Genomic DNA, 12,434 nt, shown 5'->3' on the forward strand with positions numbered 1-12,434 from the left:
TATTTTTTTGTATACGTTGGGTCTTCGTTGCTGCACGCGGGCTTTCTCTAGTTGTGGCGAGTGGGGGCTACTCTTCACTGCGGTGCACAGGCTTCTCATTGTGGTGGCCTCTCTAGTTGCAGACCACGGGCTTTAGGCACGCGGGCTTCAGTAGCACGTGGGCTCAGAAGTTGCGGCACGCGGGCCCTAGAGCACACAGGCTTCAGTAGTTGCAGTGTGTGGGCTTAGTAGTTGTGGCTCGTGGGCTCTAGAGCACAGGCTCAGTAGTTGTGGCACATGGGCTTAGTTGCTCCGCGGCATGTGGGATCTTCCAGGACCAGGGATCACCCATGTGCCCTGCATTGGCAGGCGGATTATTAACCACTGCATCACCAGGAAAGTCCCTTCTCTTTGTCTCTTTATTTTTGTTTTCTATTTTCCATTCTTTGTCTGTCTGTGTTTAATTTGGATATTTTCTTCTGTCCTCCTTTGTAATTCACTTAATCTCTATCTAATCTGCTGTTATACCCATTGAATAAGTTCCTGATTTCTATTATATATTTATCATTTTTAGAATTTCCAATTTTTTTTAAGGTTTCCAGTTTTCTGTCAGAACTTTTAATTTTGTCCTCTATCTCCTTAAAAATAGTAAGGATAGGAGAGAGGGGGAAGATGTCGGAAGAGTAAGACGCGGAGATCACCTTCCTCCCCACAGATACATCAAAAATACATCTACAAGTGGAACAACTCCTACAGAACACCTACTGAACGCTGGCAGAAGACCTCAGACCTCCCAAAAGGCAAGAAACTCCCCAAGTACCTGGGTAGGGCAAAAGAAAAAAGAATAAACAGAGAGAAAAGAATAGGGATGTGACCTGCACCAGTGGGAGGGAGCCATGAAGGAGGAAAGATTTCCACACACTAGAAGCCCCTTCGCGGGCAGAGACTGCGGGTGGCGGAGGGGGTGAGCTTCGGAGTCACGGAGGAGAGCGCAGCAACAGGGGTGCAGAGGGCAAAGCGGAGAGATTTCCGCACAGAGGATCGGTGCCAAGCAGCATTCACCAGCCCGAGAGGCTTGTCTGCTCACCTGCCAGGGTGGGCGGAGCTGGGAGCTGAGGTTCGGGCTTCGGTTGGAGTGAAGGGAGAGGAATGGCGGCGTGAACACAGACTGCAGGGGTTAGTGCACCACGGTTAGCCAGGAAGAGATCCGGGAAAAAGTCTGGACCTGCCGAAGAGGCAAGAGACTTTTTCTTCTTTCTTTGTTTCCTGGTGCGTGAGGAGAGGGGATTAAGAGCGCTGCTTAAAGGAGCTCCAGAGACGGGCGGGAGCTGCGACTAACAGCGCAGACCCCAGAGACGGGCATGAGATGCTAAGGCTGCTGCTACCGCCACCAAGAAGTCTGTGTGTGAGCACAGGTCATTATACACACCTCGCCTCCCTGGAGCCTGTTCAGCCCGCCACTGCCAGGGTCCCGTGATCCAGGGACAACTTCCCCGGGAGAACGCACGGCACGCCTCAGGCTGGTGCAATGTCCTGCTGGCCTCTGCCGCCGCAGGCTCGCCCTGCACTCCGTACCCCTCCCTCCCCATGGCCTGAGTAGGCCAGAGCCACCGAATCAGCAGCTCCTTTAACCCCGTCCTGTCTGAGCGAAGAACAGACGCCCTCCGGCGACCTACATGCAGAGGTGGGTCCAAACCCAAAGCTGAACCCCGGGAGCTGTGCGAACAAAGAAGAGAAAGGGAAATCTCTCCCAGCAGCCTCAGGAGGAGCAGATTAAATCTCCACAATCAACTTGATGTACCCTGCATCTGTGGAATACCTGAATAGACAGTGAATCATCCCAAATTGAGGAGGTGGACTTTGAGAGCAAGATTTATTATTTTTTCCCCTTTTCCTCTTTTGGTGAGTGTGTATATGTATGCTTCTGTGTGAGATTTTGTCTGTATAGCTTTGCTTTCACCATTTCTCCTAGGGTTCTATCCTTTTTTTTTTTTACTTTTTAAAAAATTTTTTTTCTTAATAATAATTTTTTTATTTTAAAAACTTTATTTTATTTTACCTTATTCTATTTTATCCTCTTTCTTTCTTTCTTTCTGCTTTTTCTCCCTTTTATTCTGAGCCGTGTGGATGAAAGGCTCTTGGTGCTGCAGCCAGGAGTCAGTGCTGTGCCGCTGAGGACGGAGAGCCAACTTCAGGACACTGGTCCACAAGAGACCTCCCAGCTCCACGTAATATCAAATGGCGAAAATCTCCCAGAGATCTCCGTCTCAACACCAACACCCAGCTTCTCTCAATGACCAGCAAGCTACAGTGCTGGACACCGTATGCCAAACAACTAGCAGGACAGGAGCACAACCCTACCCATTAGCAGAGAGGCTGCCTAAAATCATAATAAGTCCACAGACACCCCAAAACACACCACCAGACGTGGACCTGCCCACCAGAAAGACAAGATCTAGCCTCATCCAACAGAACACAGGCACTAGTCCCCTCCACCAAGAAGCCTACACAACCCTCTGAACAAACTTTAGCCACTGGAGACAGACACCAAAAACAACGAGAACTACGCACTTGCAACCTTCAAAAAGGAGACCCCAAACACTGTAAGATAAGCAAAGTGAGAAGACAGAAAAACACACAGCAGATGAAGGAGCAAGATAAAAACCCACCAGACCAAACAAATGAAGAGGAAATAGGCAGTCTACCTGAAAAAGAATTCAGAATAATGATAGTAAAGATGATCCAAAATCTTGAAAATAGAATAGAGAAAATGCAAGAAACATTTAAATTATTATTAAACAATAAATGAAATTTAAAATACTCTAGAAGGAATCAATAGCAGAATAACTGAGGCAGAAGAACGGATAAGTGACCTGGAAGATAAAATAGTAGAAATAACTACTGCAGAGCAGAATAAAGAAAAAAAAAAGAAAACAACTGAGGACAGTCTCAGAGACCTCTGGGACAACATTAACTGCACCAACATTCGAATTATAGGGGTTCCAGAAGAAGAAGAGAAAAAGAAAGGGACTGAGAAAATATTTGAAGAGATTATAGTGGAAATTTTCCCTAATATGAGAAAGGAAATAGTTAATCAACTCCAGGAAGCACACAGAGTCCAATACAGGATAAATCCAAGGAGAAACATGCCAAGACACATATTGATCAAACTGTCAAAAATTAAATACAAAGAAAACATATTAAAAGCAGCAAGGGAAAAACAACAAATGATACACAAGGGAATCCCCATAAGGTTAACAGCTGATCTTTCAGCAGAAACTCTGCAAGCCAGAAGGGACTAGCAGGACATATTTAAAGTGATGAAGGAGAAAAACCTGCAACCAAGATTACTCTACCCAGCAAGGATCTCATTCAGATTTGATGGAGAAATTAAAACCTTTACAGACCAGCAAAAGCTGAGAGAGTTCAGCACCACCAAACCAGCTTTACAACAAATGCTAAAGGATCTTCTCTATGCAAGAAACACAACAGAAGGAAAAGACCTATAATAACAAACCCAAAACCATTAAGAAAATGGGAATAGGAACATACATATCGATAATTACCTTAAATGTAAATGGATTAAATGCTCCCACCAAAAGACACAGACTGGCTGAATGGATACTAAAACGATATCCATATATATGCTGTCTACAAGAGACCCACTTCAGACCTAGAGACACATACAGACTGAAAGTGAGGGGATGGAAAAAGATATTCCATTCAAATGGAAACCAAAAGAAAGCTGGAGTAGCAATTCTCATATCAGACAAAATAGGCTTTAAAATAAAGACCATTAGAAGAGACAAAGAAGGACACTACATAATGATCAAGGGATCAATCCAAGAAGAAGATATAATAATTGTAAATATCTATGTTCCCAGCATAGGAGCACCTCAATCTATAAGGCAAATACTAACAGCCATAAAAGAGGAAATCGACAGTAACACATTCATAGTAGGGGACTTTAACACCCCACTTTCACCAATGGACAGATTATCCAAAATGAAAATAAATAAGGAAACACAAGCTTTAAATGATACATTAAACAAGAGGGACTTAATTGATATTTATAGGACATTCCATCCGAAAACAACAGAATACACATTCTTCTCAAGTGCTCATGGCACATTCTCCAGGATAGATCATATCTTGGATCACAAATCAAGCCTTGGTAAATTTAAGAAAATTCAAATCGTATCAAGTATCTTTTCCGACCCCAATGCTATGAGGCTAGGTATCAGTTACAGGAAGAAATCTGTAAAAGATACAAACACATGGAGGCTAAACAATACACTACTTAATAACGAAGTGATCACTGAGGAAATCAAAGAGGAAATAAAAAAATACCTAGAAACAAATGACAATGGAGACATGACGACCCAAAGCTTATGGGATGCAGCAAAAGCAGTTCTAAGAGGGAAGTTTATAGCAGTACAATCCTACCTTAAGAAACAGGAAACATCTCGAATAACAACCTTGCACCTAAAGCAATTATACAAAGAAGAACAAAAAAACCCCAAAGTTAGCAGAAGGAAAGAAATCATAAAGATCAGATCAGAAATAAATGAAAAAGAAATGAAGGAAACGATAGCAAAGATCAATAAAACTAAAAGCTGGTTCCAAGAGAAGATAAACAAAATTGATAAACCATTAGCCAGACTCATCAAGAAGAAAAGGGAGAAGGCTCAAATCAATAGAATTAGAAATGAAAAAGGGGAAGTAACAACTGACACTGCAGAAATACAAAGGATCATGAGAGCTTACTACAAGCAACTCTATGCCAATAAAATGGACAACCTGGAAGAAATGGACAAATTCTTAGAAATGCACAACCTGCCAAAATTGAATCAGGAAGAAAGAGAAAATATGAACAGACCAATCAGAAACACTGAAATTGAAACTGTGATTTAAAATCTTCCAACAAACAAAAGCCCAGGACCAGATGGCTTCACAGGCGAATTCTTTCAAACATTTAGAGAAGAGCTAACACCTATCCTTCTCAAACTCTTCCAAAATATAGCAGAGGGAGGAACACTCCCAAACTCATTCTATGAGGCCACCATCACCCTGATACCAAAACCAGACAAGGATGTCACAAAGAAAGAAAACTACATGCTAATATCACTGATGAACATAGATGCAAAAATCCTCAACCAAATACTAGCAAACAGAATCCAACAGCACATTAAAAGGATCATACACCATGATCAAGTGGGGTTTATCCCAGGAATGCAAAGATTCTTCAATATACACAAATCAGTCAATGTGATACACCATATTAACAAATTAAAGGAGAAAAAACATATGGTCATCTCAATAGATGCAGAGAAAGCTTTCAACAAAATTCAACACCCATTTATGATAAACCCCTCCAGAAAGTAGGCATAGAGGGAACTTTCCTCAACATAATAAAGGCCATATATGACAGACCCACAGCCAACATCGTCCTCAGTGGTGAAGAACTGAAACCATTTCCACTAAGGTCAGGAACAAGACAAGGTTGCCCACTCTCACCACTCTTATTCAACATAGTTTAGGAAGTTTTACCCTCAGCAATCAGAGAAGAAGAGGAAATAAAAGGAATCCAAATCAGAAAAGAAGAAGTAAAGCTGTCACTGTTTGCAGATGACATGATACTATACATAGAGAATCCTAAAGATGCTACCAGAAAACTACTAGAGCTAATCAATGAATTTGGTAAAGTGGCAGGATACAAAATTAATGCACAGAAATCTCTGGCCGTCCTATACACTAATGATGAAAAATCTGAAAGTGAAATCAAGAAACCACTCCCATTTACCACTGCAACAAAAAGAATAAAATATCTAGGAATAAACCTACCTAAGGAGACAAAAGGACCTGCATGCAGAAAATTATAAGACACTGATGAAAGAAATTAAAGATGATACAAATAGATGGAGAGATATACCATGTTCTTGGATTGGAAGAATCAACATTGTGAAAATGACTCTACTACCCACAGCAATCTACAGATTCAATGCAATCCCTATCAAACTACCACTGGCATTTTTCACAGAACTAGAACAAAAAATTTCACAATTTGTATGGAAAAACAAAAGACCCCGAATAGCCAAAGCAATCTTGAAAACGAAAAATGGAGCTGGAGGAATCAGGCTTCCTGTCTTCAGATTATACTACAAAGCTGCAGTAATAAAGACAGTACGGTACTGGCACAAAAACAGAAATATAGATCAATGGAACAGGATAGAAAGCCCAGAGATAAACCCATGCACATGTGGTCACCTTATCTTTGATAAAGGAGGCAAGAGTATACAATGGAGTAAAGACAGCCTCTTCAATAAGTGGTGCTGGGAAAACGGGACAGCTACATGTAAAAGAATGAAATTAGAACACTTCCTAACACCATACACAAGAATAAGCTCAAAATGGATTAAAGACCTAAATGTCAGGCCAGAAACTATCAAACTCTTAGAGGAAAACATAGGCAGAACACTCTATGACATAAATCACAGCAAGATCCTTTTTGACCCACCTCCTAGAGAAATGGAAATAAAAACAAAAATAAACAAATGGGACCTAATGAAACTTCAAAGCTTTTGCACAGCAAAAGAAACCATAAACAAGACCAAAAGACCACCCTCAGAATGGGAGAAAATATTTGCAAATGAAGCAACTGACAAAAGATTAATCTCCAAAATTTACAAGCAGCTCATGCAGCTCAATAACAAAAAAACAAACAACCCAATCCAAAAATGGGCAGAAGGCCTAAACAGACATTTCTCCAAAGAAGATGTACAGACTGCCAACAAACACATGAAAGAATGCTCACCATCATTAATCATTAGAGAAATGCAAATCAAAACTACAATGAGATATCATCTCACACCAGTCAGAATGGCCATCATCAAAAAAATCTAGAAACAATAAATGCTGGAGAGGGTGTGGAGAAAAGGGAACCCTCTTCCACTGCTGGTGGGAATGTGAATTGGTACAGCCACTATGGAGAATAGTATGGAGGTTCCTTAAAAAACTACAAATAGATCTACGATATGACCCAGCAATCCCACTACTGGGCATATACCCTGAGAAAACCATAATTCAAAAAGAGTCATGTACCAAAATGTTCATTTCAGCTCTATTTACAATAGCCAGGAGATGGAAACAACCTAAGTGTCCATGATGGGATGAATGGATAAAGAAGATGTGGCACATATATACAATGGAATATTACTGAGCCATAAACAGAAACAAAATTGAGCTATTTGTAATGAGGTGGATGGACCTAGAGTCTGTCATACAGAGTGAAGTAAGTCAGAAAGAGAAAGATAAATACCGTATGCTAACACATATATATGGAATTTAAGGGGGCAAAAAATGTCATGAAGAACCTAGGGGTAACACAGGAATAAAAACACAGACCTACTAGAGAATGGACTTGAGGATATGGGGAGGGAGAAAGGTATGCTGTGACAAAGTGAGAGAGTGGCATGGACATATATACACTACCAAACGTAAAATAGATAGCTAGTGGGAAGCAGCCGCATAGCACAGGGAGATCAGCTCCGTGCTTTGTGACCACCTAGAGGGGTGGGATAGGGAGGGTGGGAGGGAGGGAGACGCAAGAGGGAAGAGATATGGGAACATACATATATGTTTAACTGATTCACTTTGTTATAAAGCAGAAACTAACAGACCATTGTAAAGCAATTATACTCCAGTAAAGATTTAAAGAAAAAAAAAAGTAAGGACAGTTCTTTTTTTTTGTTTGTTTTGTTTTTGCGGTACGCAGGCCTCTCACTGTTGTGGCCTCTCCCGTTGCGGAGAACAGCCTCCGGACACACAGACTCAGAGGCCATGGCTCACGGGCCTAGCTGCTCTGCGGCATGGGGGATCTTCCCGGGGTTACGAACTCGTGTCCCCTGCATCGGCAGGCGGTCTCTCAACCACTGCGCCACAAGGGAAGCCCAAGGATAGTTCTTTTATAGTCTGTGTCTGATAATTCCAGTATCTGGAATAAATCTGGAACGATCAAGTATTCCCTATTTCTAATGTCTGTTATTTCTGTAGGTTTTCTTTATGTTGTCTTCTTCCCTTATGTACCTAGTTATTTGTGATTATAGAAATAATTTGAAGGCTTTTTAAAAAAATGATACCTCCTTCCAGAGAGGATTTGTTTTTACTATTTTCTGGCCCAGCAATCAGTATGGGATTACTTCAGTCCAGTTTTAGGAATGGAGATATTTCAAAGTTGCATTGCAGGCCTTATAGACCCTGTCTACTTTTGATTTGACCTTACTCCTAGGATACAGCCCTTAAGGGTCCTAACCTAAAGTGAGGGGGTTCACCTGGCATTCCTCTATGGTCAGTCCCAGACTCCAGTTCCTATCCTCCTAGCACCATGAGGGTGTCAGACGGACTGCTTATTTTCTCAGTAATCCCCTCAAGAATCATTAAAGTCATCCAAGAGAAAGTAATTCAGCCATCAAGTTTCCCCAGATCTTGGCCTGGCAGTTCTTTACGATCTAGTTGTCTTTCAAGTGGTTTCAAGCATATATCTTTATATTAATACTTTGTCCAACTTTCTTATTACCCTCAGTAAGAAGGTAGATCCAAATTACCTAGTACCTCTTTACCAGAAGAGATTGGCCAGCCTAATCTCTCTCTCGCTCTCTCTCTCTCTCTCTCTGTTTTATTTTTCCTCCTTTATCAACTAAAAGGAAATTAGTGTTAAGTCCATTTTTTGTACTAATAAAAAGTAAAAATTAATAACCAGCATTTTTCCATCCTGAACATGCGTTACATAAAATGCACAGTTTCCAAGTTTTAAGTGAGTTCTTTAAGCTCACAATTAAACTGTTTGCTGTGAAACTGCATGCAGCTGCATTTAAAGACACATCAGAACAAAAAGAACTGTGAACAATCCGGGTTTTTTTTAACTAGCAAAGGAAAATGTTCAAAAGCGTAGTTACAAAGGCTTACATAAGTGGAGACAGTGCATCCCTGGAGTTTTCTGAAGAATGAGAAAAAGCAAATGACAGACCTGTCAAATGGCTCGCAGTTTACTGCTTGGGGACTTACAGGATGCTATCTGAAGTTATACAAGTTGTAAAAACTTCATCATAAATCAAAATTCCCCAGTGGCACTTTACTTTGAAACATTCTTGCTTAAGGGAGGGCAAGTGTGTTTGAAGCATTTATTTGTACTTCCATTTCTATTTTAACTGTTTGGTGACTGTAGCATCTTTGTTGATTACAAATGGTGCCCTAACAGGTATCACTGATAATACCTCTGCTGGAGGATAGACACTGTGTCTTACTTATCTTTTTACACCCAGTTCTTGGTATAATAAGTTTGTTAAAATAAAATATTAGCTATCTAGGATCCTTAAGAAGTAAATAATTCTTGATAAATCCCCTTTACAGGTAATTAAGGGTTAAAATTTTATATATTATAAAGGAAGTATTAATGTTACTACCATTTCCACCCCACCCTCCCACCAACCATCTGTTGTTTTTGTGCAAGGCACTGTCCTAAGTAGTTTACATTCTTCATCTCATTTAATCCACCTAACAACAGGATGAGGTAGGAACTGGCATTATCTCCATTTTGCAGAGGAAGGAGCTGAGGTTCAGAGAAATTATGACTTGCCCGTGTCTCATAGCATATATGGAGTAAAGCCTAGATTTGAATCCAGGTCTGGCTGACTCCAAAACCCATGTCCTTAATCACTAATATTACTGAAAGCTACTATGAATTTTTCTACCTTTTAAAAAAGAATATTCTGGGCATTCTTTCCATTTAAAATGTGATACTAACATAGCACTTATGAATATATTGTAATTATTTGTTTATATTACTATCTCCTTATATTAGAGTGTGAGCCTCTTTTTTTTTTTAACCAAGATATGTTTATGTAGTACTTGCTTGATGCCAGGGGACACAGAGTGTGAGCATCTTGAGAACTATATTTTGTTCATTTTTGTTTCTGCACCCTCAGTATAGGCCCTAGCCTCATAGGAAGCTATCAGTAAATGTTTGTTAAAATAATGAAAGAATGAGTGAGTTAGTGTTACTCTTATCAGTTATTAGTTGCTGTGAGGTACTAAGAAACAGATATAGAAGCATATATAGTTGTAGATTGTGGTGTATAAACCTAAAAGGGTAGTGTTTCCATTCTTGTACTTAAACCTTGCTTCTTTTGAGAAAAGTTCCACGTGTCATTTTTTCTTCTTTGCTCATTTTTTAAATTCATTCAACAAATATTTATAAATAGTTGTTGTATGTCAGACACATGACTATTATGTGCTTGTAAAGAAAAGGAACACATAGATATAACATAGCTTACAGTCACTTTCTGATAAAGGTGTGAAGCTGGTGTAGCTGTACCTCTTTTAGGAAGGGTAAGATGGTTTAGGAAGAGTAAGATGGGTTGTTCCCCCCCCCCCAAATTTATTAGAAATCAGAGACTGAAACACCCTTACCATAGAGAATTTTCTGGCTCTAAACAAAATCCTCTTCTTTAGTGTTCTCCTATGTTGACTTGTCAGCATGATTGATGCCTCATTAAACAATGGATAAGCAGATACCTCTGATAAGCTTCTATCCACTCTTGCAGTTCACTTGCATTATTAGTTCATGGATTGGGGAGGAATTGCCTACCAATTACCCAGTGGTTATTAAACTTGACTGATCATCAGGTTCATCTGTGGAACTTTTAGAAACTTCTCAGTCATTATTAAATTTTTCTTCTGCCCTGTTTTCCTTCTCATCTCCTTCTGAGATTCTACTTACATACATGCTTGATAATTTAATATTGTCTCACTGCCCTTGGATGATTCTGTTCTATTACCCACCCCCACACACGTTCCTTTTTTCTTTGTGTTTCAGTTTGTATAATTTTTATTGCCTTATCTTGGAAGTTCACTGATTCTTTCTTTGGCTCTGTTGAGTCTACTAATGTCAAAGGCATCTACAGCTCTATAACTGGGCTTTTTATTTCTAGCATTTCCATTTCATTCTTTCTTATTTCCATGTCTTTACTGAAATTCCTGTTCTGCTCATGCATCTTGTCTACCTTTTCCATTAGACCCTTTAACATAGTAATCATTGTTGTTTTAAAATTCTCTAATATTCCAACAAAAATAGATGCTGACAATCTTTGCAGTTCACACATGAGTGTGAAACAATTATCTCTTTGGTTATCATTTTTTTCATATCTTTATTGGCCATTTAAGTTTCCTCATCTATTGTCTGCTCATATCCTTTGCCTGTTTAGAATATTTCTCTTCTTATTGATTTATATTAATAATATGAACTATAACTATCTTCTCCCAATCTGTAGGTTGCCTTTAACTTTAAGTGAGTTTTACCATACAGAAGTTTTAAATTTTAATGTGCATTCATATTTACTATTATATTTCTTTATGGTTTGTACTTTTTGTGGCTTTTTAAAGACATCTTTTTGTACCCTGAGGTCAAAATATATATTCATATAATTTCTTTTCAAAGCTTTAGAAGTTAGCTTTTTCACACTAAGTCTTTAACCATCTGGAATTTCTTTTTGTTTAGGGTATGACATAGGAAATATGATATCATTTTTCTTTATGAATAAAAAAACTATACAGTCCTTCCTATCTCCACTGAATTGTAACGCCACCATTCTCATATATCACATCCCCATGTGTGAATGAGTTGGTGGTATATTAGTCTTTCTCTACAACAACAATACATTTTCCTAATTACTATAGATTTCTAAGTCTTGATTTCTGGTAGACTATGTTTCTTTTGATTAAAAAAAAAAATCTTGGCTATTTTTTGGTCCTGTATTCTTCCAGATGAACTTTAGGACCAATTTCTCAAATCCCATTAATACTTTTTTGAGATTTTGATTGAAATTCCATGGGTTGGTGACTATGCATAGATTGTATACCTAGAATATGACTCCAATCTCAGGGAGCAAATGTCAAGCCACTCCCAAAAACTCCCTTTCCACACTTAGATGACAATCAGCGTTGGCCTACAAATTTTGCAGCTGAGCCAACAACCAGCTACAGAACCCACTGTTAGGCATCTCCAATCTTTATTAGTCTCTTTCTTGAACCAACTGCCCTATCTACCCCTACTCAGTTAACCATGAATTACCACATGCCTCATAAGTCCAGTCTGACCACTTCTTCTTTGTCCTTGTCAGTGCTCTACCTTATACACTGGGCAGGAGTGGAGGTGGATGATGGTAATTTTGCATTCCCTAGAGGGAGGAGTCTCGTCCCATTTGTGGTTAGTTAGTGGTAGTGTTCTTGTAGGTGGTGTACTTGTCACTTGTCCTTGCTTTGGGTCTTAACAGTTCTGGGGAAACAAAACAGAAGAGTCCAAATCAACATCCTGTTTACAGTTAGATTATTACTAGATACCTTATTATCTTTTTGGTTGTAATTAAAGGTGTCTATTATATTTTCTAAATGCTAGTACA

The sequence above is a fragment of the Phocoena sinus genome, chromosome 12 (assembly GCF_008692025.1).
Source record: "Phocoena sinus isolate mPhoSin1 chromosome 12, mPhoSin1.pri, whole genome shotgun sequence".
Taxonomy (NCBI): Eukaryota; Metazoa; Chordata; class Mammalia; order Artiodactyla; family Phocoenidae; genus Phocoena; species Phocoena sinus.